This window comes from Ochlerotatus camptorhynchus, unplaced genomic scaffold, assembly GCF_037179485.1.
Source record: "Ochlerotatus camptorhynchus isolate MF236.1 unplaced genomic scaffold, CSIRO-AGI_Acam_v1.1 ptg000448l, whole genome shotgun sequence".
Classification (NCBI taxonomy): domain Eukaryota; kingdom Metazoa; phylum Arthropoda; class Insecta; order Diptera; family Culicidae; genus Ochlerotatus; species Ochlerotatus camptorhynchus.
Genome location: NW_027040934.1, coordinates 326,881 through 333,127, shown reverse-complemented (window position 1 = coordinate 333,127; position 6,247 = coordinate 326,881). Strand labels below are relative to the sequence as shown.

Sequence of the window (6,247 nt, the reverse complement as noted above, 5' to 3'; positions counted from 1 at the left end):
CTTTGTTAACTTATGATTAATCGAGCTGAAACTTTCGCCAAAGAACTACAAATATGTTCAATTTTACGACTACAAATTATTACATTTTTGGAAGCACCTGCCGGAAAGTGAGACACCAGGTTAAATTGTTCAAAATTGGCAGTACTAATAATTTTTATTTTATCTTTATTTTGAGATTTTAAATTTTACTTTTCTCGAAATTCTAACAATCCCCACCCAATTAACAAATGTACATAATAGTTAAAAATGTATAAAATATTTGCAGCACGTAAATTTTCAAATAAAAAAATGCTATTATTTTGAACAATTTTACCTGGTGTCTCACTTTCTTGCAGGTGCTTCCAAAAATGTAATATTTTGTAATCGTAAAATTGAACATATTTGTAGTTCTTTGGCGAACGTTTCAGTTCGATTGATCATAAGTTAACAAAGTTACATCATGTCAAAGTTGACCATTTTGTATGAAAATCGGCATGCGCTGCTATTTTATCGAACACAGTTGTATTTAAGTTTATCTGTTAAAAATTTCATGAAGTTTGTGAAGATGATTCCAGGATCGGTGAAAATACCAAAGTAATTTAATTATTGAGGGTACAATACAAAAGAAGCTTCAGTGAATTTATAAAAATACCTTTAAAGTAGGCTTGCAATTGCTCATTACAGCTAAAATGCTATTTTTCGGTATTATGAAACAATGGGATACTATAATGATAATTTTTATTAGTAAGATGCAAGAAGAGGTGGTTAAGTTTGTATATGACATATAAAATTTGTCAATTTTGCTTTCAGAAGGTCACAACTAGCGATTTTATGATTGCTCGCTCATCGCGTTGCTCATCCTTACAGCTAATCGCTATTGTGACTCTGAAAGCTAAATTGACATGTTTTATGTGTCATACACACACTTTACCTTCTGTTCTTGAATCTTGTAAATAAGAGTTATCATTAAAATATCTCATAGCTTCATAAATCCGAAAAATAGTATTTTAGCTGTAATGAGCATTTGCAAGCTTGCTTTAAAGATATTGGTTGGAAATGCTATCTAATATAAAGCTTCAGTGTGATAATTTATTAGTAATTATTTATTAGAAGAGTGTAGGTAGATAGTTCCGTTAGAGTACGGCAGTATGAAAATGCAATAGAAGTTGAAAATGAGCGAAGGGCGTTTCATCACTACCTAAAGCCCCACGTTGCCGAAAACATTTCCAGTCGCTAGAAGTATTCCACAGCCACAGGTAGTATTTGAGCAAAGTAAGGCGCACACTTTTTGCCTGTAGTTTTGTAGACATACTTCAAATCTCCGCGTACATCGTACGGGTAGGCAAAGAGTGTGCGTTTGACTTGCACTGTCGCATTAATGGCCCTTCACTCATTTTCAATTTCTATTCAATTTTCATGCAGGCGTACTCTACCTACCCTCTTCTAAGATCATTTTCTAGCTAATAAATTTTCACAATAAAGCTTCATGTTAGATAGCATTTCAAACCAACTCTGAAAACCGCAAACTTCGCGTATGAAGTAACATGAAAACACTTTGAATATCTTTATAATTCGAAGAGAATCTAATTTCATGAATTTTATGGTGCTCTGCGGAGAATTTCTGGACTTTTAGTGTTAAGAAGAAATTCTCAAGCGATTCCCAGAGAAAAGAAGGACTCTGGGATGGGCATAGATTCTAAAAGAAAAAAAAACTTGAGAACATTGAAATTCATGTACAGAGTTCTGAGTGAATAATCAAAGTAGCTAAAACATACGCAAGTAATGAAGACTTTGAACGCAAAACCACACTCAAGATCCAAGGAAAAATGTTGCTGTCTTAGTAATGCCCCATTTAACCTTGTGATGTCTTCGGCTCAATTGCATTCGGTTTTATATTCAATTTATATAAATGTATATCGCACAACCGAGAAAATTTACAAAATTCCGGGAAAAAACGGAAAATTTTGCATCAGGATTTGCTGGTTACGATGAATGATTCAAACTTCGATTTGTGAAAACTCTTAGCTTGCCTACGGAAACTAACATCATCTTTAAGCATTTTTTAAACAAATATATGTAGCGTTGAAGAACGTGTCGTGTTAGTTTTTACACACAGATCGATGACAAATTATTTCCTCATGCTGAATTGATGCGTGCGATGTGTATTCGTCGATGTAGGGTAAATGTTGGCTTCGGCACCCATTGACTGTTTTCGGCAACCAAAATTTAAACGTTAATTTCACTATGTTTTCCTATCAACGCACTTCCCTGAATGTGTCCAAACGATTGTTTAGCCTTTCAGCTTCAATCTGATTATATTTGAACGATCGAGCAATCCAGTAATGCTACATTTTTCTTCAAATAAAGCATACGCACTACAAAATGAGGTTGATTTCGAGTTGCCGATAATAGAACAGCTGGTTAACACGCAGTTCTAATGGGAAGGTTGCCGAAGAAAAAGAGACTGCCGACAATAGTCACACTCACCTGAGAAGTTTGGAGCGTTGTAAAAACGCTTTCAAAACGTTTTGAAAAATTCTGTCGATTGGAATGGATAGAGAAGCAAGCAGCAGATGAATGTAAACAAACAGACACATCATATATGTGCGTGACGCTGAGAAAATGCTAGTAGAAGTGCAGACGCTGCTTATATTGACGAGAATACGTAAATTCCCCTATAATGAACTAATTTGTTTATTGCGCTCGTACATAACAGCGAAAATTTTCAAAAAAACGCAACTCATCTACACTGGGTTGAAGCGCTACTCTTTGCGTGTGATGGTAAATGATTAAGACAGACACTGGGAGCAGCATTTCGAAGATTTCCTGTTACCCTTTCCTCCAATCCATCGGGAGAAAATTGTCTGGAAGAACGCTGGATCGCACAGCGCAACTATCGAAAGATAAACAAACATTGACCTTTAACTTTTTACAGGCAACTTTGTCTCAATAAGTGCTGCCATAAATCAGAACGGGTTAAGATCAAGCAAAATGGCTTTAGATAAATACAATTCAGTCTGCAAGTTTTCTTTAATTTTAGACCCCTATGAATTTGTTAGGGATTTCTTGAAAGCAAAATAACTTTTTCACAAATGACCCATGGAAATCAACTTTTATGCCACCGCCATATTACAATTATTTTGTTTGTTTTTTACAATCTTTGATTTTCAATCTATATTTCCTTGGATATAACTTTATTTTGGCCAATTTAGCAATGAGCAAACATTTAAAATGCGAAAATTTCTCAATCTGAAGATTTTTTTACTCAATGCAAAACAATTAGTAAAATCGACGTTTTCCGAGGGTGAACTTATTTTTTCGATGCTTCAACGTATATTTCACTTAAGATTTAATGTGGCACCGAAAACTAAGTCGCTTTATGAAAACTATTTTAATAATTTTAGAAATGCAGCAGGGTTTCTATTTTAATTATGTTGATAAGATCGGATGGTATTTATGAATCCTTTTCTATTTTGATTGATACTTTTCTAGTGAATTTATCAAAAATGGAAAATGGGAAAATGGCTCGAAAATGGCCCAATAGCTTTTATTGTAGTATTTAAATGTGGTTTTCAAATGGTTCTCAATGCGTTCTTCATACAGCCTTTTTACAGTAAATCAATCTTGAAGAGCTCCAAGAATACACCCTTCACAACCTTCTTCAGAGTGCCCAACTTCCAACTAGACAAATTCTAGACGTTTTGGTGGATGCATCAATGGCAATGCAGTCTTGACCAGAGTTGTATGAATGTTGTTTTATAGCAGCTTTGTAGTATTTCATAAAAATTTAAATGTTACTTGGGTGGTATCTATAAAGCGTGACGTGTTAGAGAGCTTGAGCTTGAGCTTGAGCTTGATTGACCGCCCACGGTTGCTACTCTGTTATTGCCAGATCAGCTGTAATTACACAGAGAACCAATAGACGATGCTTGGGACTAGCAATCATCCTCAATGTGTAAAAACTGGTGATCTTAAATTAGGCAATACCAGCGCCGGCCGCGCCCGAACACAGGTCAAGAAAGGAATGGGAAGGATTGTGTTGACATGACACTCGCTTTGATGGAAGCCGAGAACACCTCTGCACTTCCACGAGGAATCACTGGGATGTTGGATAAGAGGGTTGGGTTTGCAGCAGGGTTCGTTTTGGTAAACGATAAGCTGAATTGATGTCCTAACGATCATATAACGCGAAGGAGCTTGGGACTAAACCCACGGTCTTCTGCTCAGTAAGCAAAAACGTTTGCCACTAGGCAGACGAGCACCTTTTTAATCACCGAGTTGCTATTATTACCATGTAGTCATATTAACAAATAAAACGATTGACGAATCTTGATTGTGGATGGGCCTGAGAATAGACTCATGATGTTCTGCTCAGTAAGCAAAAACGGTTGCTCTAAGGCCACCGAGCCCCTCATATCACATAATACCGTTGCTTAAATTTGTGTATCCATTCAAACCCGGAACCAACGACAACAACGAGTTTCGCAAAATACACGATACACAAGCGATTTTACCATAAATCTCTTTGATATGTAAGGACCTGGGACCGCGTTTTTCTGCTCAGTAAGCAGGCCACTGTAACCGACGATCTTTTAAATCCGAAAACTAAAAACTACGAAAAAGTACTTAGGCCTTCATTAAGTTCCACTTTCACGCGACGTACAATGTTTCAATTTGCTCTTTACGTATTGTTCAGGCTAGGCTCTTTTCAAAATTTACGCGAGAAATACGCACAATCGTCACCTACCTCGCAAAACTGGTTCCAAACGACAACAAAGGCATAAGCAACGATGGATTGTTGAACTTTGCTGGCTCCGGTGGTGTAGTGCACAGCAAAAAAAATGTAATATCGATCAACGCAATTCAAGCTGATGTATGAAATAATGATGTAATTGTAATTTTGTAATTTATCAGCACACACCCTGGTCGACCACTGTAAACCAATCTGCCGTTCAGCGTTTTCGGTTTTTGTTTCTGGATCTTTAGTTGCCTCTGTGATATACTTACTTGCGGCATACTATTTTGGGAGTGTATATGAGCGTGTACCATGTACGGTAGCTCATCTCTCATCGTGGAGGTATTAGTATTAGTTATATGTAAACAAACAAAACAAAAGTTAGATAATGCGGCACTGTAACTACTACTATTTTAGAGGTATGATTCGTCATGTTTAACTCAATGTTTCAATTGAGGCAAACTATCTATCTTACAATTACAAAAGCAAACCTAAACTTACAATTATATGCAAATGCAAAATGAAACTTGACAAATCATCGTCAATTCCCTTATTCCAGGGCAGGGCCTGACGATTTGAATCTAATTTTGATCAGTGAACGGGCACCATATGGTACATTTTCTCACCATGAACCTATCATTTCCAGCCTATCTGAACTATTTAATAAATGGAAGCCATAACATGGGTTACGCTCCCCCTAAGCAGGCCCTCCGCATCCTGTCTCTGTCTTATCTCAAATACAAAATGCCAATGGTATGAATGTATCTGTACATCAAATCCATGTATCTGTATCAAATACAAAATGCCAATGGTATGAATGTATCTATGTAACTTGGAAATGACGTACAATCAAATAAACCCGTAACCCACTCACTTGGTCAGGCTTCAGAATCGTCCAGTGGGCAGTGCACTCTACACTCCAAGTTCCCTTTTTTCAAATTTACCGCAAATTTGATATTTTACCCATTGAGTGTTGATTAGTCACAATGAAACATTGTGACAGAAGTTGAGGTTACTAGTGTATTAAATAATCTAGGTCCTATTTAGGATTATATCTGAAAAATCCAAATCTGGCCAACGCCCACCCTAAACCTAAACCTGTTCTAATCCACCTGAAATGACTAACGAATGGAAGACTTTGACTACCCAGCCATGCAATAGTCTCATTCCGTGCCTTATGGCAACTTGATGATTCTATTGCGCTCATCTTCTGGCACCACCCAGGGGAGACTTGGTCCTGTACCCAATGCTTAACTTATCTCCATTCCACTCAGCTACTCGCAATTTCTTGTGATATAGTGGGCGGAATATTATTATATGAGACAATTCAATGCAGACGTCTTTCCAAATTTGGCAGATCGACAGGTAATCGGTGAGTTACCACGATAGTTGCTATTCAACAACTCGACAACGTCCCATCGTCAACGCCTGCTATGAGAATTTCCCATAGCAGACGCCAACGAAATGACGTCATCGAGCTATCGATCAACTACCCTGGTTATCGCCTGGTACCTTATAGCACGATGCTAGGAG

General features: G+C 37.2%; 1 protein-coding gene across 1 annotated transcript in view; it reads left to right on the top strand.

The window, feature by feature from the left end:
- Window positions 1-6,247, top strand: part of Klp64D (kinesin-like protein 64D) — a 51,722-nt gene that overhangs the window by 37,739 nt on the left and 7,736 nt on the right. The gene's annotated exons all lie outside the window — the stretch shown is intronic.